Below are 24,098 nucleotides of genomic sequence, written 5' to 3'. Positions count from 1 at the left end.
TTTTGCAATAGAATATATAGGTTCTTTGGTTATAGTGGTTGGTTTCTCACCTTTGCTATTAGTTGAGAAACCTCAAATAAGGAACTCACAGCATTTTCATTGTTATTTATTTATTTATTTATTTATTTATTTAGAGCTTTTATAACCCAATCTTCTTGACCTCCGAAGAGGGACTCAGGCCGGTTCACAACAGGAGATTCATAGACAATAGTATAAAAACATCACAACCTCATAATACATTAGTACATAAAATACATTAAAATACAAATCATACAATTACATAAGGCCAGGTCATCAGAGTAAAATCACAAATTCATCACCATCCGTCAGTGTGGTCAAGAGTTATTGACTCAGTCATCATTCTGCAAATGCTATATTCCAAAACCAAGATTTTACCAGCTTTTACAACCAATTGCAGTCTCTTTTTTGCCATCTTCTTATATTCCCAAAGTGCACATGCCCTGCTTTTGAAAAAAAAAATCGATGTTCTATGTGGCGTGTTTTTATGTTTTGTATAATAATAATAATAATTATTATTATTATTTATTTATACCCCACCACCATCTTCCCAAGGTGCGGCTTACATGAGGACAAGCCCAACAATACATCAATAAAACAACAAGGCAGCAAGCAAATAAAACAGTACAATTAATATAACTCACATATAAGCAATAACACACAAACATTTAAAACTTTATGGCTGGGCCAGATGTAATAAATTAAATTTTTAAAATAAACACTGGGCATGAACAGAGGTAGGATGTGTCTAAGCAGGAGGGTTTGAAGGATAATGTAGGGAGATCAACCCAACGGGTAGTTAAGGTGCTTCTGAGGACATTTTGCAGGGAATTGGTCAGAGCAGGGCATTGTTTCCTTTATTCAGGGAAGGCACACTGGAACAGCCACGTTTTCAGGCTCCTCCTAAAGACTGCCAGTGTGGGGGCTTGCCTGATATGTTCCAGAGTCAGGGGGCCAACATAGAGAAGGCCCTCTCCCTTGTCTCCACCAATCGTGCCTACGAAGGAGGCGGGAGCGAGAGCAGGGCCTCTCCAGACGATCGAAGAGATCAAGTGGGTTCGTAAACAGAAATACAGTCACTATTGAGATATCTTCGCAATTTTGATGGTTTCATAACCTTATTGGACAATACCTCGTAACACAACATGCATTGTGGTAGTTCCTTGTCCTCAGAACCTGTACATGTGAAGCCAGATATTTCTTGCTTTAATGGCAATACTTTTTTTAAATGACTGGAAGCAGCACTTTGCATCAACATCGTCAGTCCCTTTACATTTCAAATTCAGTCGATGATCCATTCTGAGACTAAACTGAAATGCAGTGTTATGAAATTCACTCTGGCAATATTGAAAAGCCACCTTAATTATCAACAGCCAAATGGTTAGCAACAGAAATTGACAACAATTATGAAATTACTCTGAACGCTCACTCACACTGACAATCTTGACTCTGCTTTCTCTGCCCTGCAACCTCTGACTGTCTGCCAATTGCAAGAAATGTGACAAGCTTCCTCTCTGCCATTCAACATTATTCACTTGCATTTTCTCAATGTGTACAGAAATAAATTTCGCACCCACTTACTCTCACAGCTAATTGCTACCTCTGATTGCTTACAATTGAGGCAATAGGTGAAAAAGCCAAGTTTTCCAAAAGAAGCATCGTGATGAATTGTCCTATTGAAATTGTGCTTAGTTATATGTTGTTTGATTTATGATTTGGTTTATGTATGTAAGGCATTGAATTTTGCCATTATATTGTGTAAACTGCTTTGAGTCCTCCCAGAGGTGAGAAAAGCAGTGCATATACTGCAAATTTATTTGTTTGTTTGTTTGTTTGTTTATATACCGCTTTTCTCAGCCCTTGGGCGACTCAAAGCAGTTTACAGTAGCAAAAATCCAATGCTCAAAACATCATAGAACAGTTAAAAACAATTAAAGCAATAGCATAAAAAACAATCATTACAAAATCAATAAAGCATATCTCATAGAATCATAGAATCATAGAGTTGGAAGAGACGTCATGAGCCATCCAGTCCAACCCCCCTGCCAAGAAGCAGGAATATTGCATTCAAAACATCCTCAACAGATGGCCATCCAGCCTCTGTTTAAAAGAAGGAGCCTCCACCACACTCCAGGGCATAGAGTTCCACTGCTGAACGGCTCTCACAGTCAGGAAGTTCTTCCTCATGTCCAGATGGAATCTCCTTTCTTGTAGTCATTCGCGCTTCTTAGTTAAAATCAAGATCCAATCTCATCATCCAATTGTTCCATATTCCTATGTTTGTTACACTGCCTAAATAAATAAATAAATAAATAAATAAATAAGATTTTATTCTATGTTTCCCTTTTGTGGCTTGCTTTCATTTGTTCACTCGTTCATTCATTCAGATTTAACTACCCAAAAATCATAACATTTTGTCAATCCTTTGTGGATCCCATGTGATGATATCGCATCCTCCCAGGGGTCCCTAGAACCAAAGTTGAGAACCACTCAAGTAGGGAATTATGTCAATAATGAAACAGAAATCTGGGCATCCCACACCAAACACAGCCACTAATCACCCACTCAAACAACCCTGATTGTCTCTCTTGTTCATTTTGTCCTGTGCACTGAGCTCCAGGAAGTGGTACTAGGTTATATAGAAAGCTAGTGGCAGCTAGCTCCTCCCTGAAGCAAGGGAGTAGTTCGCCGGGAAATACAGTCATTTGGCTGGTGACAGTTTGTTCTCCAAGCAAGCCCACTTTGTGGTTTGCAGTACAGCTCCACAATTAACTAAATTGTTTGTAAAACATATTTACAGATTGCATGGAGTGCCCCTTAAAGTGATCTAAGATCACAGAAGTTAGTTTACATCGCAATTCTGGAAATAATTCCTACGAGTGTTGGGGATTGAACAAGTTATAAGTATTTCCCATCATCCTCAAACAGATGGTCAGACAAAAAGAATTTAGCAAGTTCTGTAACAACATATAGAATGCTATGTAAACTTTCAACAGGATAGTTACTTTGGATTGTTGCTGTCTGTTGAGATGGCTTACAAAATTTCTGTGCATTAAGCTCTGGACACTCATGCTTTGAAACTGTATATGGGTAAAATCTTTGAGCATCCTGAACCTTGAGATTATCTAGGTTGATCCTGTGGTGTTGTCCAACAATATGCCCAAAATCTGAACAGCATGGCCTCACACAGTATTGGCATTAGAACATAGACAGATTAAAAGTGGAGAGCTAATTTGGTTTTAAAAGTGGGACAGTCTGTGTATTTGTAAACTATGTTTTTAAAATACCGAAAAGCATACAAAAATTGGCTCAGAAATATGTGGGCTCCTTTGTTATCCAGAAATTAATCAATGATGTAACTGAAAGGAGATTCCATCTGAACATGAGGAAGAACTTCCTGACTGTGAGAGCCGTTTAGAAGTGGAACTCTCTGCCCCGGGGTGTTGTGGAGGCTCCTTCTTTGGAAGCTTTTAAACAGAGGCTGGATGGCCATCTGTCAACGGTGCTTTGAATGCAATATTCCTGCTTCTTGGCAGGGGGTTGGACTGGATGGCCCGTGAGGTCTCTTCCAACTCTATGATTCTATGATTCTATGCTGAACTGGAACTCTCCCCAAAACAACCTCTGGCCAGCTTTCCAGTTTTTAGCAGGCTAAAGATGCCTCTTGGGAGCCATGGTGTTTTTATCCTGGTCAGGCTGGGTGTGTGGTCTGAATGAGACATACTGCTCCAACTACTCCCATACCAGGTTAGCCCCTTTAGTTTTCCTCATCACCAAAATAAGTAAGTAAGTAAGTAAGTAATAGTTATTATATTTGTCCTCATTTCATCCCATATCTTGTGTCTGGTTTCTTGTTCCACTAAAGTAATTGTAAGATTGAGTTACTGTGAGTTTTCCAGACTGTGTGGCCATGTTCCAGTAGCATTCTCTCCTGAAGTTTTGCCCATATCTATGGCAGGTATCCTCAGAGGTTGTGAGGTCTGTTGAAATCTAGGCAAGTGGTGTTAATGTACCTCAGACAGACATGAGTGCTTTCTCCCATCCTAGACATTCACAGCAGCTGGGTGAAACATCAGGAGAGAATGCTTCTGGAACATGGTCATACAGTCCAGAAAACTCACAGCAACGCAGTGATTCCAGCCATGAAAGCCTTCAATAACAAATTTTAAGACTGTTTTTTGGGGGGGACGCATTGGACTTGCATGGCTGGTCTCCTCCAGCAGAGATGGCTTAGGGCACCTTAGTGTGGACACAGTGTGTCTTGGCACCAGGATTTCTTATGTCAATTCCAGTCACATGTTGAGACTATGTGGAAAATCCCTTAGTTTTCCAGCAGGTATCAGAGTACTTGAATGCAAGTAGCAGTTCACATTGTCTCTCACTCTGTAGCTGAAAGTCTATCAGAATTAGTGTGTGGTTTCACTCTCAGTTGCCTGTATTTGCTAAACGATTCACACCAAAATTGTCAAATAAGCTGTGATGATAATATTTCAAGTGTGCCTGGTTTTACATGGTAGAAGAAGTTAATTTAGGACAGAATGAAATAAAATAAAATCTATTGTTTTGTGTTTGGTAGAATAAGAATCAAAGCTCTCCTACTAAAAAGCCCATGCAGATCCACCAGTCAATCTCTTGGCAATTCTCATTGTTACCACAAAATACAGTTTCTCAGCAAGAGTCGCTTTTGCTTATTGGGTCCCAACAGCAAGCAAAGACCATTCTATGTGTGGCTCACACACCAACTTCCTGAATGTGTAACTCGGGTGTTAATTGTAAGGAAATCAACAAAAAGCCATGAGTTATAGACCTTGCTTGGAATGCAGAGTAGCATCCCAAGAGCAATTTTACTTCAATATTGTACAAACACAGGCAATCTTATCATACAAAAGTCTACCCACAACAATACTCAGTAAATATATAATGTGGAGTAATAGCACCACCTGTTGACATTGAGGAATAACTGACTCTAGGCATTGACAAATCACCTGGCAAATCCATGGATTTCACAAGAAAGGAATCCTCTGGGGTGGTTTTGCCTGTTCCTTCCTCTGAAATATAGACTGCAGCTCCTGGTATTTATTGGTGATCTCCCATACAAGTACTAACCAGGGATGTCCCTGCTTATACCTCACAAATAAGTTGCTTCACTGCTATCTCACTTTTGTTTTTATCCCCAGTATTTTAATTTGTACATGCCTTCTCATTGTTTTATGTCTTGAATGGTTTTATTCTATTGTATATTGGTTGTAATATTTTTATAGTGTATGTTTTATGTAATTGATTATGTTGTTGTTTATATTCTGATTTTATTTTGTTGCTGTGTTGTTGGGCTTGGCCCCATGTAAGCCGCCCCGAGTCCCCGTTGGGGAGATGGTGGCGAGGTACAAATAAAGATTATTATTGTATTGTCGAAGGCTTTCATGGCCGGAATCACTGGGTTGTTGTAGGTTTTTCGGGCTATATGGCCATGGTCTAGAGGCATTCTCTCCTGACGTTTCGCTTGTATCTATGGCAAGCATCCTCAGAGGTAGTGAGGTCTGTTGGAACTAGGAAAAGGGGTTTATATATCTGTGGAATGCCCAGGGTGGGACAAAGGACTCTTGTCTGCTGGAGCTAGGTGTGAATGTTTCAACTGACCACCTTGATTAGCATATAATGGCCTGACAGTGCCTGGAGCAAACTTTTGTTGAGAGGTGATTAGATGTCCAACCTGGACACAGCATTTTATTTGAGAACACAGAAATGCTAGACCACTTTCACAACCACCATGTCAGACTACACAGAGAAGCCATTGAAATACACAAGCATGTGGACAATTTCAACAGAAAGGAGGAAACCATGAAAATGAACAAAATCTGGCTATCAGTATTAAAAAAACTCAAAAATTACAACAGCACAACAACAGAGAGGAAACAAACAAGGACATCTAATCACCTCTCAACAAAAGTTTGCTCCAGGCACTGTCAGACCATTATATACTAATCAAGGTGGTCAGTTGAAACATTCACACCTAGCTCAAGCAGACAAGAGTCCTTTGCCCCACCCTGATCATTCCACAGATATATAAACCCCTTTTCCTAGTTCCAACAGAGCTCACTACCTCTAAGGATGCTTGCCATAGATGCAGGCGAAACGTCAGAAGAGAATGCCTCTAGACCATGGACATATAGCCCGAAAAGATGATGATGATGATGATGATGATGATGATGATGGTATTGATGCCAGAACAGAGAAACAGATAAAGAACTTTTAGCAATAATAGGAAAGATACATGCATATTAAGAACAATATTTTTGTAATACAACTTGTCTTGATTTGATTTTGCAATGACAACATTTAAATTGTTTTGATCATTTTGATCACTTCTTTTTTTCTCTTCTGCAGTAATGCCATTCACAAATGACTCCTTCCACAGTAAAAAGGTGATTCCGGTTATGAGCAGAGCGGTGATACATGCTCAAACGTATTATCTCCCTAAAAGTGATTCTGTCAGAAGGAAACCAACCTGAGAGTTGTAGTGCAAAGCGATATGAAGGGAGGTCATATTTTTTGTTTCTGACAGTGACTCAAGAGTTTCCAGGATGAATGAGTTCTCTCATTATATCCCAGCTGCTATGACATTGGAATAACATTCAAAACACGCTTCCTAGAGTGCTGATCTGGAAGGTCTGAAGGAGATATTGATGGATGGAGTAGTCCAGGGCCCCGCGCCCTGTGAATCTCCAGACTGGTGAGGAAATGAAAGTGAGAACAGCCCAGGAAAAACATCATGATTCTCTTGGACTAACCCGTATCCCAGACAGCATTAGGGAGACTGGAAACGACTAAGCTGCAATAGTACCAGCTAATAGAATCATAGCATTGGAAGAAACCACAAAAGCAATCCAATCCAGTCCCCTAACATGAGGGAACACACAATCAAAGCACTCTTGACAAATGGCCACCCAGCCTTTGCTTTAAAACCTCCAGAGAAGGAGACTCCACCACAACCTGAGGCAGCAGATTCTACTAGCAAAGAACTGTTCTGCTGTCAAAGCTCTTCTTAATGCTAGCTCAGTGTTTCTCAACCTGGGGGTCGGGAGCCCTGAGGGGGTCGCGAGGGGGTGTCAGAGGGGTCGCCAAAGACCATAAGAAAACACAGTATTTTCTGATGGTCATGGGGATTCCATGTGGGAAGTTTGAGCCAATTCTATCATTGATGGAGTTCAGAATGTTCTTTGATTGTAATGAATTATAAATTCCAGCAACTACAGCTCCCAAATGTCAAGATCTATTTTCCCCAGACTACACCAGTGTTCACATTTGGGCATATTGAGTATTCATGCCAAGTTTGGTCCAGATCCACCATTGCATGAGTCCACAGTGCTCTCTGGATATAGGTGAACTACAACTCCCAAACTCAAGGTCAATGCCCATCAAACCCTTCCAATGTTTTCCATTGGTCATGGGAGCCAAGTTTGGTTCAAATCCATCTCTGGTGGAGTTCAGAATGCTCTTTGATTATAAGTAAACTATAAATCCAAGCAACTACAACTCCCAAATTACATAATCAATCCTCCCCCAACCCCACTAGCATTCACATTTGGGTGTATTGAGTATTTGTGCCCAGTTTGGTCCAGTGAATGAAAATGCATCCTGCATATCAGATATTTACATTATGATTTATAACAGTAGTAAAGTGACTGTTATGAAGTAGCAACAAAAACAATATTATGGTTGGGGGTCACCACATCATGAGGGACTGTATTAAGGGGTCACAGAATTAGGAAGGTTGAGAACCACTGTGCTAGGTAGAATTTTTTTACTGCAATTTGAATCCATTGTTGGTCTCCTAGTCTCTAGAACAGCAGAAAAAAAAACATGCCCCCTCCTTAATGTGTCATTTCCCCCCAAATATTTAAGCATGACTATCATTATTTATTTATTTCTTGTATTTATATCCCGTCTCTTCTCTACCCCCAAAGGGGGACTCAGGGCAGCTTACATAAGCAACAATTCGATGCCGTTACACGAACAATTAATACAATAACCATTAAACAAACACTCAAACCATTAAAATACAAAAAATACATAAGCCATTCATTAAACAATATAAAAACATTTGTTACCAAATAGAATCGTATCCTCATGTAAATCGCCTTTTCAATCCATTTCCACTAAAGTGCTAATTTATGTCTGTTGACCAAAAGCCTGGTCCCATAGCCATGATTTTACTTTCTTCCTGAAAGCCAGGAAGGATTGGATTGATCGTATCTCTCTCGGAAGCGCGTTCCGCAGGCGGGGGGCCACCACCGAGAAGGTCCTGTCTCTCGTCCCCACCAGCCACATTTGTGATGTTGGTGGGAGCAAGAGCAGGGCTTTCTCGGATGATCTTAAGTTACAAGGTGGGACATAGAGGCAGATGCGTTCGGACAAGTAAGCTGGGCCAGAACCGTATAGAGCTTTATAGGTCAAAACCCGCACTTTGAATTGAGCTTGGAAGTGGACAGGCAACCAGTGGAGCTGACATAGCAGGGGGGTGGTATGCTCCCTGTATGTAGCTCCTGTTAGTTATCTAGCTGCCACCCGTTGGCAGAGGCGGCCCTAGGTAATTTTCAACGGTAAGCAAACAGTGTTTGCCCCCCAACTTTTGGTGCCCCCCCCCAACCAATCACTGATATATATTTTCTGTTTGTCGTGGGAGTTCTGTGTGCCATATTTGGTTCAATTCCGTCATTGGTGGAGTTCAGACTGCTCTTTGATTGTAGGTGAACTATACATCCCAATAACTTCATCTTGCATACGTCAAGGTCTATTTTCCCCCAAGAGCACCTCAAGAGCGCCCCTGGACAAAATCAACTATACTGCAAATACTTACTTTGCGTAATGGGTTGAGCCGCCCCTTCCTGTTGGACTAACTGCAGTTTCCGAAACATCTTCAAAAGTAGCCCCACATAGAGTGCATTGCAGTAATCTATTCGGGATATGACCAGAATGTGGACCACCATAGCCAGATCAGACTTCCCAAAATTATCATGAGTTCTCTTAGCCTTCTTTTCTACAAGCTAAACATACTCAGTTCCCTCAGCTCTGCTCATAAGGCTTTGATCATTTTGGTCACTCTTTGCTTGTCGATGTCCTTGAATTGTGGCATCTAAAACTGAACACAGTATTCCAGGTGAGGTTTGGTCAAAGCAAAATAGAATGAGATTATGACTTCCCTTGATCTAGATCAGTGGTTCTCAACCTTCCTAATGCCACAACTCCTTAATACAATTCCTCATGTTGTGGTGACCCCCATTATTTTCATTGCTAATTCATAACAATAATTTTGCTACTGTTACGAATCGTCATGTAAATATCTGATATGCAGGATGTATTTTCATTCACTGGACCAAAATTGGCACAAATACCCAATAATTCCAAATTTGAATATTTATGTATTTATTCGTTTGTTTGTTTACAGTATTTGTATACCGCTTTTCTCATCCTGAGGGTGGGGTTTTGTCATTTGAGAGTTGCAGTTGCTGGGATTTATAGTTAACATACAATCAAAGAACATTCTGAACTCCACCAATGAGGGAATTGTACCAAACTTGGCACACAGAACTCCCATGACCAAAAGAAAACACTCGAAGGGTTTGGTGGACATTGACCTTGAGTTTTGGAGTTGTAATTCACCTACATCCAGAGAGCACTGTGGACTCAGACAATGATGGATCAGGGCCAAACTTGGCACGGATACTCGGTATGCCCAAATGTGAACACTGGTAGAGTTTGGGGAAAATAAACATTGACATTTGGGAGTTATAGTTGCTGAGATGTATGGTTCACCTACAATCAGAGCATTCTGAACCCCACCAATGAGAGAATTGGGCCCAACCAATGATAGAATTGATATGTGTTCCACACTGGGCGTGCGTACTCAGTAGGAGAGTAGCATAGCGCAAGAGCAGATGTCTGCACTATATCTGGTTGTGATACTCAGGTTGTGCCAGTCAGCTTTCGTATGATATTGTTTCTAGTGCCCACTTTTTGCTTGATATTCAGGCAGTGCTTCTTGTAGGTCAGAGCACGGTCCAGGGTAACTCCCAAAAGCAACCAGAAGCAACTTGCAGTATTTAAAAAGACATAAGATGTGCAGGCAGGACTTATTTTTGAGAAACTCATGTTTACTTTTTGTGAGTATAGCATTCCTTTCGAAGGAAATATGCAACACATCTCCTGTCTGAAGTTCAACTTCCTTAAATCTCAGACCATGGTCCAGGAAACCAAATTGTTCCTGACAGCAGCATCTGTGAAGCCAGGGATTCTATATACTTCTCTAATCCTTCTTTCCCTTTCTGGGCTGCATTCTTTAACTGGAAGGAGAGATGAAATTACAACCTGGGTATCAAGACTCTTCAGCTTCCTGCCCATAGCTTCATCATTCTGCGTGATCTCCCAAAGGCTATACCTTGCAGTGCTGCTGGTTCCCACATGGAGCAAAAGGAAAGGGTAATGTGGGCCTTTTCAACTTCTCTCGGATTTTTGCCCCAGAGAGGCAGCACTTCTCTTGAATCATCCTGTCACAAATTCATAGAGTTGGAAGAGACCACAAGAGTCATCCAGTCCATCCCTTTGCCATGCAGGTACACACAATCAAGAAAATGGGCATATATCCCGAAAAAACCTACAACAACCCAATGATTCCAGCCATGAAAGCCTTCGGCAATACAGTGGTGGAATAGCTCATGACCTAAAGAGGAGGTTGGAGTCAGGTAACCTTCAGACTGCCAGAATCCTTCTTCTTTGGCTATGTTGGGCTAGAGGTGCTTGGACTTGCAACCCAACTACATTTGGAGGACTGCGTAATTTCTTTCACAGGCTAAATCCAATTACAGAAGCCAACAAGTATTTTTCATCAGATCAGGTCATTCTTATAGAGCTTTTTGTGCTGAATTAATATCTGTGTTTATTTTTTCTCTATTGTGTAGCTTTTGCAATGAGGCTAATTAATAATTAATTAATTAATTAATAATGCATTTATGCATGGATATCCATAGAATCTAATTGAGATCAGTGCGGAAATGCATTAATTGTTCAATTAGCTTCATCGCAAAAACTACATGTGACAGAGAAAAAATAAATACAGATCCAAATTCAGAGCAAAAAAAAAAAAAACTATGTAAGAATGACCTAAAATCATATCTGATGAAAAAAACTTGTTGGATTGAGGTTAATTAGATTCTATTGATATCAGTGCATAAATGGATTGCTCAATTAGCCTCATTGCAAGAACTGCATGTGATAGAGATAAAATAAACACAGATCTGAATTCAGTGCAAAAAACTTTATAAGAATGACCTAAAATTATATCTGATGAAAAATACTTGTTAGCTTGTGTTACACAAATATGATGTGAAATGTGCAGACTTTACAGTTGTCCACTGCATCCTAGTCTCCAAGGAAGCAGAAAACAAGCTTGTTCCCTCCTCCCTATGACTTCCTCTCACATATTTATACATGGCCATCATATCTCCTCTCTGCCTTCTCTTCTTCAGGCTAAACATGTCCAGCTCTTTAAGCTGCTCCTCATAGGGCGTGTTCTCCAGACCCTTGATCATTTTAGTCACCCTCCTTTGGACACATTCCAGCTTCTCAATATCTCTCTTCAATTGTGGTGCCCAGAATTGGACACAATATTCCAGGTGTGGCCTAACCAAGGCGGAATAGAGAGGTAGCATGTCTTCCCTGGATCTAGACACTATACTCCTATTGGTGCAGGCCAAAATCCCATTGGCTTTTTTTGTCGCCACATCACATTGTTGGCCCATGTTAAACTTGTTGTCCACAAGGACCCCAAGATCTTTTTCACCCGGTGGCGCAGTGGGTTAAAGCACTGAGATGCTGAGCTTGTTGATCGAAAGGTCGCAGGTTCGATTCCGGGGAGCGGCGTGAGCTTCCGCTGTCAGCCCTAGCTTCTGCCAACCTAGCAGTTCGAAAACATGCAAATGTGAGTAGATCAATAGGTACCACTCCAGCGGGAAGGTAACGGCGCTCCATTCAGTCATGCCGGCCACATGACCTTGGAGGTGTCTACGGACAACGCTGGCTCTTCGGCTTAGAAATGGAGATGAGTACCACACCCCAGAGTCAGACATGACTGGACTTAATGTCAGGGGACTACCTTTACCTTTTTACTTCTGAGTAAATATGTAAAGGGTAAGGCTGCATAACAGAATTATATTCCCATTCACTGTGTGGAAGCTATCTTCTTTCTCATTAGGTTCTATTAAATGTACATTTCTTAAACCTTCCAACAACAGCTCTTCCTCTGTCATTTCCGCCATTACGTCTCGCATTTCCAGTATATTTGCATTACACGCCGCTGAATTGGAGTAAGGGGCTAGAGGAAGCAAAGGAAAAGAAAAGTTTGAGCCTTGGAAAGGAAAACGAAGCACACAATAAAGGGATATCCCCCTTGCTTGGATCAATTCCTAGTTCAAACCATCTATCACATCTCATTAGGACAACGTGGAGCCCTTTGGAACAGAGGTGCCTCGCTGGTGTCTGTTTTCAAAGAAAACTGTGGAGAATTTTCTTATGGATGAAAAATCCCCCCGAGTGTTTTATAAAAACCAGAAAGACAAGAACGACTTGCTGCCAAGCAATTGTTTTATTTTAAATATGATATGGAAGAATCTATTTCTCTCTCTTTCCTAGCATCGCTGGAGATAAGTTTCAACGTACATCTTGAACTGGGTTTCAGAGCATTTGGATTTCCAGTGACATTTGGTTTTGATAAAAGTGTGTGTGTGTATCGACATGCATACTTACGTACATATGATAGGTCTTGAATCAATCCATTCCTTTGACAGGCACGTCCAGTGATTGTGAATTTCCCTTTCATTGTTGCCAGCAATAAAGGGACGGCCGAACCCTCTTTCAGCCGCGGCAGTTTTGGACGCTTGGAATCAGAGGAGTGAAAAGAGGTGGAGAAACGAAGGGGGGAAGCCCCTAAATCTGTTCTCCTCTCTACTGTAAATTACAACCCTGCTTTTTTAATTTCCGTTCCTAGCACAATGTTATTCATTCCTTTCCAAAATAAACAAGGAGCTTAGAGGCTGAACAGCTTGGGAGAACAAACTGTCCTCTTTTCACAGTCTTTACCTGTCAAGAGCCTGATTAAACACATATATCTTGATGATGGCAAATATCAAAAGGTATGGTGGCCTACCAGAAGCTTTACTGTCTCGAGGGACACATGACGGCACAGTGTTGATCCTTTAGCCAGATCTTGGAGAGAACTGAAGGATTCTTGTTTGAATCAGACCCTATCTGAGCTAAAAATATGGATTTTTTCCCCTATGGGGATATGGGCGTTTATATACACTGACTGAAAGCCCAGATTAGAAGAAGCTTGGTATTGACTTCCTAGTACAATAAAGATTTTGAAGCCTTTGGTTTGGAGTGTAGCTGTTTTCTTTCCAATAAGGTGATTTGGATCTTTTACTCAAAACCATGCATTTGATTAGTTGGACACAAAACTCTTGCTTCTTATTTGTGCCTTTAAATTAGATTTATCCTGGAATGATTTACCAAGCATTAGGAAAGGATTAAAAAAACCCATATCAGAAAGTCCTGTACATATGCAGGATTGGCAACCTGAGAATACTGAGAACTACAGTTTTAAGAAGTAGTACGATTAAACAATCAACGCATGGAAAAGGAAATCTTATCTTGACCCTTGACCTCAAAGTGTTCACTATATCATTTGAATGAAGGTTTTACACCGGTGGTTCCCAACCTTTTTTTGACCAGGGACTACTTGAACAGGGACCACTTTGACAAGGGACCACTCTCCAAAATTAGTACCAAAAAAATTGCAAATCGGTTTTTAGTAACTTTAGATGTGGTTTTGTTATTTGGGGTGCTGATTCAGAAAACTGCATTGGATAGACCTCATCAGCTCTAGTTGATACAGAACATATGCCATCCAGTAGTCACCTTCTGTTCACCTACAGAAAACCATATTTAATAGAAACAGTGAGGTTGCGGACCATCTGGTCCATGGACCACAAGTTTGGAACCACTGCTTTACACAAACAAGCAAGAGTTTCCAACTCTTCGTGACCTCATGGACCAGCCTACACCAGAGCTCCCTGTCAGCCGTCACCACCCCCAGCTCCTTCAAGATCAAGCCAGTCACTTCAAGGATGCCATCCACCCATCTTGCCCTTGGTCGGCCCCTCTTCCTTTTTCCTTCCATTTTCCTCAGAATTGTTGTCGTCTCTAAGCTTTCCTGTTTTCTCATTCTGTGGCCAAAGTACTCTACTATCCTTCCCTCCAATGAGCAGTCGGGCTTTATTTCCTGAAGTATGGACTGGTTGGATCTTCTCTCAGTCCAAGGCACTCTCAGAACTTTCCTCCAGCACCACAGTTCAAAAACAATTGAATAGTTGGCCTCAAGTGGTATTATTTTAAAATAATATTAATTTATTTAACATTTAACTTTTAAGATTTTTCATGGAACCCATACAATACTTTTGCTGAACCCTTGGATTCCTTGGAACACAGTTTGGGAACTGCTGTGCTTTCTTGCCTGACATTGGTCAAACTTTGAGAGGAACCTTTATACGAGGGGTATTTTTTAAGTAAGGTTCGTTTGAACATAAGTACACAACGAAAGTTTATTTCAAAAAAGTAAATTTATTTTCAGAAAGTACATACTTCACTCTATTTTTCGACATAGTTGCCAAGTTTGTTCAAACACTTATCATACCTCTGAACCAATTTTAAAATACCCTCTTCACGAATCCTCGCTTCAACTGAAGCCACCAAATCGTCTGTAATCAAAGAAGGGCAACCGGAGCGATCCTCATCATGGACGTTGTCACGGCCATCTTTGAATTGCCGTACCCACTTACGCACTTTGCTTTCATTCATAACAGTATCACCGTACACTTCACAAATCTGTCAATCAATTTCTGCAGCAGGCAGGTTCCTTGCTGACAAAAACCGTATCACTGAATGAACCTCATATGCGGATAGTCTTAAACATTTTTAAAGCACAGAACAGAACCGTACAGGTTAGCTACAGAGCAGAAACTGAGCACAGTTGTTCCTGAGGCATGCCGGTACACGACGCACACGCTCGTTGCAGTATGCGCACGAACTACTAGTGTCTACAACAAAATGGACCTTACTTAAAAAATACTCCTCGTAGTTGGTGGAGAAGAGAAGACAGGGGTATTCAGACCATCACAGTGATTCTTCTGAACTTCTAGGGGAAGGAAAAAGTGGGTGCACTCTATTTGAGATCCTATCATTGTTTTACCTTCCCCTGCCCCCAATACATACTTGAACAGAGCAAATCAAGTTGCATCGTACAAACACCCACGGAAACTTCTGTTTTTTGGACTCTTGAAAACAAAAACTTCAGTCAGTTGAAATCCTGGCACATTCATGTATAAGTAAATCATTTTCCCTCGTGGTGCAAAACTCTGTAAAATGCATAGTCTTTCTCTTTGTCTCATTCCTCTTTTCCTCTGCCCTAGGTCCTCCATATTCAGACTGCAAGCCCCTCTGGGCAGGGACTTCTATCTTGCTCTCTAGAGCAGTACCATATGCAATCAATCAACATTAGCTGCCACTGATTCTCTTTCTTGAATCCCTTAAAATCAGAAATGATTCTACCCATTATAACTTCATAAGCAAATGATTTAAATCAGGTCTCCATATCTCAGATATTCTTTGAGCCAGAGGTTCATGGTATGGAGTTTACGTCTCTGAATTATGCATGCCATGCTGGGTTAGCATTGTGGTCTCTTCTGCCTATTTTTAAGAAATCCAAAAGCATTTGGATAAAAAGTTATATAGCAAACATTTAATATTCTGTCTTGATAAGGAAACAGCAATATTTCTTTCCTCACCCCAATGCCAATATCCTCAGTGTGGCAGGCTTGTATTTAGTGCTATACTAAATAGCTTAGCATATTATCTTTTTAGTAAACCAACTCATGAATGGGACCTAAACAGTAGTCTGGGGGACCGTCCAGACAGTACCTTTATTCCAGGATCTTCCCCAATAAACAGGAGGGTGGCCAGACGTCGCTCCCTACAAACATGGAAGCAATCGCTACAAAAGGCACATAATGTGAAATTTTCAGGTGCGGGAATATTGTGGTTTTGAGCCTAATATCTGCATCTTGGCATGTGTTTATGTCCCTGCAATCGGAAATCACGGGATTCTTTAATCTATGTTTGTTCCCGGGTTTTAGATGTTTGAGTTGTTGTAGGTTTTTTGAGCTAGATGGCCATGTTCTAGAAGCATTCTCTCCTGATATTTTGCCTGCATCTATGGCAAGCATCCTCAAGGTAGTAAGGCCATAGATGCAGGCAAAATGTCAGGAGATAATGCTTCTTGAACATGACCATATAGCCTGAAAAACCTACAACAACCAAGTGATTCTGGCCATGAAAGCCTTCAACAATAAATTTTTAGATTTTGTTCCTGATTGGTTGGTTCCTAAAAAGAAGGTGACACTTGAGTAGTTGGGAGCCTCTAAATCTTGCAGCAAAGCATCAAGTCTGGACAACGAAGGCAGAAATCCTGGGAGCAAGAGGTCTGTATGTGGACCTCTTCTGAAGTCCTGGCATTTTTTGCCCCTGTTTAAAACCCGTGATTTGGCCGCAGTTTGTCCAGTGGTTTTTGAGTTATGTTAATCCCACAAACGAACATTACATTTTTATTTATATAGATAGATAGTGTTTAGGCATGAAACACAGTATTAAAAGTGTAATGTGTCATCCTGCATACACCCCAAATCATAGGTCTTGAAGTGCAAGCATTCCCCAATCATAGCTGCTGACAATATTCAGGGGCAAAGACAAATAAGCAAATGGCTTGAAAAAACATGAATGGAAGAGAAAGTGTCTCTCTCTCCAGCTTCTGTCAGCTGAAAAAGCAGCAGCAGCATATGGGATAAGAAAAATGTAGTAAACAAGACAAAACATGCCTAATTGAAAGCAGGTCCCAGACAGTGCCATAGAATAATAGAAAGTAGCAAAAACAAAACAGGAGATTTTGATAGATATTTAAAACACTAAAAAAATTGGGCAAATGCCCAGGGGAATTGAATAAAAACACCATTTCAAGAGCAAAAGAAAACAGTGAAGGAAGAGAGAAAGGAATAAAGGTAAAAGAGATGCCAACCTAGATGATGATTGTGAAGGGTAATGAGCCAAATATGACAAGAGGGGAGAAATTATTGTTTTTTTCAGTCTAAAATTGAAAAAGTGCCACCTGGGACAAAATGACAAACAACTGGTTCAATGTGGATTTTATACAGCTGTGTGGAAGAGGCATTGGTCATCTGTTCCAGGAAGACATTTACCATATATTCTGGCATATAAGGATACTTTTTAACCCAAGAAAATCTTCTCTAAAGTCTGAGGTCGTCTTATACACGGGAGTCGTCTTATACGCGAAAGTAGTCTTATACATGGGGGCCGTCTTATACACTGGAGTAGCCTTATGCATAGAAGTCGTCTTATATGCAGGAATAGTCTTATACGCTGGGAGTCATCTTATAGAGCGGGTGCTGAAACTTCCAATCCGGACTGGAGAATCTGTGGTTGCTGCATATGGTGGAGGGAGATCAAAAATAGCAGTGGCCGTGTCCCTGCTGTATGCAGCGACTGTATGAAAGCATTAAGGGCGACGCTGGTCAAGTATGGTAGAAGAAAATCCATTCATCAGGATGTGTGGACTTAATGCGGTCCCGATGGTGAGGAGAAGGAGCACCTCACCGGGAAGGTGTAAGTGAAGGGCAGAGCAAGGTGTAGGTGTCTGGAGTGCCTGGGGTATGGAAAAAAAGAGATAGAGTGGCTCTGGGCCCAGAAAAACACAACTCTTTTACCTGTCTGGCCCGCCCTTATATCCTATTACCGTACCACCTCCTCTGCCTCTCAGATCTCGCTCCTGAAGACTGCAGTGAAGTGGTGCAGGTGCGCATGTGCAAGATCTGAGAGGCAGAGAAGGTCCCTTCTACACAGCCCTATATCCCAGACTATCAAGACAGAAAATGCCACATTATCTGTGTGTGGACTCGGATAACCCAGTTCAAAGCAGATATTGTGGGATTTTCTGTCTTGATAGTCTGGGATATAGGGCTGTGTAGAAGGGACCAAAGGCTCTTGCATGTCCAGGAAGGGGGAGTGATTGCCTGTTTATCACTTCCATATTTAAATATTTTCAGTACCTGACCAGAGAGATCTTGTCTACACTTGATCTATACACAGCAACTACCATTATTTTTTATCTTGAAATGCAATATGAAGCATAGAGTCGATTCCCAGTTGAATGAATGCATATGTATTTTTGTGAATTCACATAGTTACCTAAACATGTTCAAAGCAGATATTGTGGAATTTTCTGCCTTGATACTCTGGATTATATTGTTGTAGTACAGCGCGATAGTAACGTTACTACTACTGGTAGAAGGGAGAAGAGGGCTGCGCAGGTGTTGGAGGAGGAGGAGCAGCGAAAGTGGATTAGAGACATATTCATGGCTCCAACTGATTCCGAGTCCTTTGAGGGTTTCTCAGATTGTGAAATGGGGGAAGGAGAAGAAAGCAGGAGAGTTAAGTGGGCGACTCGAGAACAAGAATCAGATGAGGAGATCCAAAGGAAGCGTATCCGTGATATACTCCAACAGAAGATGAAGACTTTGTGGGTTTTGAAAGGAGTGATGGGACTGGGAGTGACGATGGAGAGGAGGATGCTTTAGACTGGACCTGTGTGCAGGAGATTAGGGACGTCTGTACTCAGCCTACATCCAGTGATGACTTTGAGGGGTTTGCAGAGGACTGGCAATCTGGGAACACTTGGGAAGACCTAAGTCTTGAAGGACGCTGGCAAAGGTGGAGAGATGGGTGTCAGTGCTCAGCTGCAGGGAATGGGGCAGCTGAAAGTGATGATGAAAGGGTGGGGAACAGTTCATCCTCTGATGAGGAGTTATAGGATATAACTTGGTTTGAATTCAATGGGTGTTTGCAGAAGGCAAAGTGTCTTACCGGGTTTGGATCTTTGTTACTGCCATTACTCCCATGTTTGGGTCCTTGGACTACAGATCTCCGTGTTTCCATGACTTCTGGCTGGAACTCACTCTGGACTGTGTTTTGACAATGACTTTGCTTTTTGGACTGTTTCATCTCATTTTGGACGTGCCTGGACTCCGGACTGTTTTTGGACTTCAATTTTGCATGCTCCCACCTTGTTTTCTTGTGCTTTTTGGACCTTTTGAATGTCAAGCAGATTGCTGTAACTTTTTGTTATCCTAAATTATACTCCGGTATAATCCAGATTATATTTAAATTGGGTTTTTTGATTAGCGGTTGCTATAGACTCTTAGTTTGTGCTAGAGGCACTGAGTTAAGTGTCTCTAAGCCTTTTTTGTGTTTAATAAACCTTTGTTTGGACCTTTTATACTGTGTTTGGCATTCTTGAGGCTCCTGGGTCTGGACATATATGGCAGTGTGGAAGGGCCCTATGGGTTCATAAACTCAGACCATATGTGTTCAGTGAATCCAGGAACAATTATATGCAGCATCTATGGGCCCTTCCACGTAGCCATATAACCCAGTATATCAAGGCGGATAACCCACAATATCTTCTTTGAACTGGGGGCCCTTCCAGACTGGCCCTATATTCCAAGATCTGATCCAAGTTTTTTTTTTTTTTGCTTTAAACTGGATTATATGAGTCCACACTGCCTGATAATCTGGGATAAACAGAAAACCTGGGATCAGTTCCTGGGATATAGGGCCCTTCTGGAAGGACCCTGGATTATCTGAATACACACCATCATATAATCTAGGGCCCTTCCACACAGCCCTATATCCCAGAATATCAAGGCAGAAAATCCCACAATATCTGCTTTGAACAGGGTTATCAGTCTACTGTTCTGTTGCCGCTGGACCTGAAATGAAGTGCTTTTAAGAGAGGATGTGTGGCTTTTAAGAGAGGATATGTGGCTTTTCGGGGAAGCCAGGGCCCCCGAAAAGGAGCCTTTAGAGAAATTTCCCTCATTAAACAGTCTTTAGGAGGCTTGAGCTTAAATATAACAGTCTTTTATTGATGAATAGTAAAGCTTTCTTGGCAAAAAACCAGTTCTTTCAAACTTGTCCACAGGCACTATCTTCAATAACTTCATTCAAAAGAAAATTCCCCTTTCTAGCTCCCCCCAGGCTACTGTGAACCTAAACCTGACTGATTTGAATCCACTACCGGCTGAACTGCTTCTCAGAACTGAGCAGACGTACCAGAAGGCCTGTAGTCACTTAGCTGGAGATCTTGACGATTAGAGCTGTTATTCTCTCCGGAATTCCTCAGGGCTGTAAGGCTGTTTCCCCGGAACCTTTGGGAATCTTTAGAGGCTCTTAAGACTGTTTTCCCCGGGGAAGTCTTAAGGGACGAAGCCTTTGTACAGGCGGACGTCTGTATACATCCTCTGCATTGACTTCCTTTGCTGAGACTAACTCAAAAATGGCCCCATCCCTCCAAAAAGTCCAGAGAGGGCCGGGACCAGGGATCCTAACTATAATTGACAGGTGGCTTGCCCTATGAATGCAGCCAAAGGAATCCACCTATCTGCAAAGTCTCTGCAATTTAGGACTATGAACAAACACTCAGTGCAAAGCACAAAATTGGAGCCCCTGGAACAGCCATTCCAGAACAGTCTACACTCAGATAATGTGGGATTTTCTGCCTTGATATTCTGGGATATGGGGCTGTGTGGAAGGCCCCCCAGTTCAATGTGGATTTTATACAGCTGTGTAGAAGGGGCTTTAGAAAGCTTTAAACCTAGCTTTTTTATTTTCCAGGCACTCTGGACATTGAAATAACACGAGACAGCCATCACTCTAGTCTGAAACCATCAGGGGGTTGTAATTTTCAAAACTGCTGTTTTATGTTCGTAGAGCTTCTCACATATTTCCAAACAGCTGCGGGGGAAAAAGATCTGGCATGTTAAGGGGTGTAGCTGAAATATCAGCTACCTCTTGAAGAAGGTCCAAACTACTTACTTTAAAAGGTCCATGAAATAAAATAAAGTTGACTTTCAACTTATAAAACACTCTTCACAGATGTTTGATGTTTCTAACAGAGCTATAATTGATCTGTTCATCTTTTAAACTCCATGGGGGTGGGGGGGGGGGTGGGAGAGGAATCACACATGGCATTGCTTTTCACAGCAGCTGAAAACACAAGATAAGTAACTACAGCTGCAACTACTGCAGCCACCGCTACCTTGTTTTGGAGGACATCCTTGTGTGTGGCTAGGATACCGAAAACTCTTCAGAATGAAATGGCCTTCCACCTGTAAAACTATACAGGGCTTGTCTGTGTAGATCCAAAGCTGAAGGACATGTGGTAGGAGCTGTGTGTGTTTCCTTCTTCTTGAAACAAAACAAAACGTAGCTGTGGCAGTAGGAGCATGCATTTCATTGAGGCTGTAGCAGTAGAGAAAGAGAGTTAATCCTTGATCACTATATCTCTCCAATCTTAAAGATCTTATTGCCCCAGAGGAACCCTTTGGGGTGTGTTTCAGTTTTCAGAAATACTTAAATGAGGAAAATATGTGCATGAGATTGCAGGCATGTTTAGATCACAAGTTCTACATGTCATGTGCTAGAGAAACTCCAATTCAGAGACATGAGATGGAGTTGAGATGAAGTGACAACTGCTTAGAAGTGCTCTGGAAATAAGTCACGAAACATGTAGTGTGGAAACGGTCATTCTGGGAAAGGAATAAACAAGATAATCTATCTATGTATATAATAAAAGTCAAAACTTGTATGCGGAGGACAAAAGTGTGGCGGGAGGAGTATGTGCCAGCGTTCTGATTGGCTGCCGCAGTGGTGCTATTTGCATATGGTCTCTGATTGGCCAGCTTCAATAGGAGCCCCTGGTGGAGAAAAGAGTTCATGGCAGAAACGGGGACATGAGAAGGAAATTTGCATATGGTCTCTGATTGGCCAGCCTCAATTCCAAGATTCCGAGATGACTAAGAGAGGAAAGGAAAAGGCCAGAGGGGGCGGAGTCAGACAATTACCAATACAGACCACACTTGGCACACAGAGCCCCCATGACCCACTCGACATCCTACTGCAGTTTGGAGGAGGATGAACCATGGATGATGGGACTTGCTGTACCATCACTTACATTCAGAGACCGCTGTTAACCTCATCCAATGACTGATCAGGACCAAACTTGGCACATAGACCTCTCATGACCCACTTTACGTCCTGGTGTGGTTTGGTGGGGGATGGACCATGGATTATGGGACTTGCAGTACCTTTGCTCAATTCTTGAGACCACTGCAACCCTCATCCAATTACCGATAAAGACCAAACTTGACACACTGAGTCTCCATGACGCACTCTACATCCTGGTGCGGCTTGGAGGAGGATGCACCATGGACAATGGGACTTGCAATACCTGCACTCCCTTCCTAAAACCATTATAACTGCCAACAATGATGGATCAGGACCACAATTTACACAGAGAGCCCACATAACCCACTCTACATCCTGGTGCGGTTTGGAAGAATTTGACAATGGATGATGGGACTTGCAGTCACTTCACTCACTTCCTGAGACCACTGAGACCCTTGCCAATGACTGATCAAGACCAAACTTGGCACACAGAGTCCCCATGACCCACTCTACATCCTGGTGTACTTTCAAGGAGGACAGACCATGGATGATAGGACTTCAAGTACCTCCACTCTCTTCCCAAGACTGCTGCAACCCTCATCTAATGTCCGAACAAAACCAAACTTGGCACACAGAGCCCTCATGACCCACTCTACATCCTACTGTGGTTTGGAGTAGGGCATACCATGGATGATGGGACTTGAAGTACCCCTACTCACTTTCCGAGACTGCTGCGACCCTCAACAATGACTGAACAACACCAAACTTGGCACATAGACCTCTCATGACCCACTTTACGCCATGGTGTGGTTTGACTGTGGATCGAGCATGGATTATGGGACTTGCAGTATCTTCGCTCAATTCCTGAGACCACTGCAACCATCATCCAATTTCCAATAAGGACCAAACTTGGCACAACGGGTCTCCATGATGCACTCTACATCCTGGTGCGGTTTGGAGGATGATGCACCATGGATGATGGGACTTGCAGTTCCTTCACTCACTTAGTGAAACTACTGAGACCCTCATCCAATGACTGATGAAGACCAAACTTGGCACACAGAACCCCCATGGCCAACTCAACATTCTGGTGAGGTTTGGGGGAGAACAGACTATGGATGATGGGACTTCAAGTACCTCCACTTCCTTCCCAAGATTGCTACAACCCTCTTCTAATGACCAATCAAGACCAAACTTGGCATACAGGACCGCCATTACCCACTTTCTCTAATAACCCGGGCAGCGCTGGGTCCCCAAGCTAGTATAATAATAAATAATAATAAACTTTGTCAAAGGCTTTCATGGCCGGAATCACTGGGTTGTTGTAGGTTTTTCCGGGCTATATGGCCATGTTCTGGAGGCAATTTTTCTCCTGACGTTTCGCCTGCATCTATGGCAAGCATCCTCAGAGGTAGTGAGGTCTCACTACCTCTGAGGATGCTTGCCATAGATGCAGGCAAAACGTCAGGAGAAAAATTGCCTCCAGAACATGGCCATATAGCCCGGAAAAACCTACAATAACCCAATAATAAACTTTATTTATACCCCGCCACCATCTCCCCGATGGGGACTCGGAGCGGCTTACATGGGGCCAAGCCCGGACAACATATTACAGCAAAATAAAACCAAAACACAAACAACAAACAACATCATCAAAATTATATTTTTAAAAAACATATAAATACAGTAACAAAATAACATTAATGACAGTCATGGTCATTATCATATTCAAAAACAATGTTTCAAGAAGAGTAGAGATTCCATGGTACTCTACGATGTATTTTAACTATTTCCATATACTTAACTAGCCTTTGACAATACATCTACATAAATAAAAAATGTAATGTTCGTTTGTGGGATTAACAGAACTCAAAAACCACTGGACGAATTGACACCAAATT

Source organism: Anolis sagrei, chromosome 1 (assembly GCF_037176765.1).
Source record: "Anolis sagrei isolate rAnoSag1 chromosome 1, rAnoSag1.mat, whole genome shotgun sequence".
NCBI classification, from domain to species: domain Eukaryota; kingdom Metazoa; phylum Chordata; class Lepidosauria; order Squamata; family Dactyloidae; genus Anolis; species Anolis sagrei.
The sequence above is the reverse complement of the archived record's forward strand: the minus strand, read 5'-3'. Positions refer to the sequence as shown.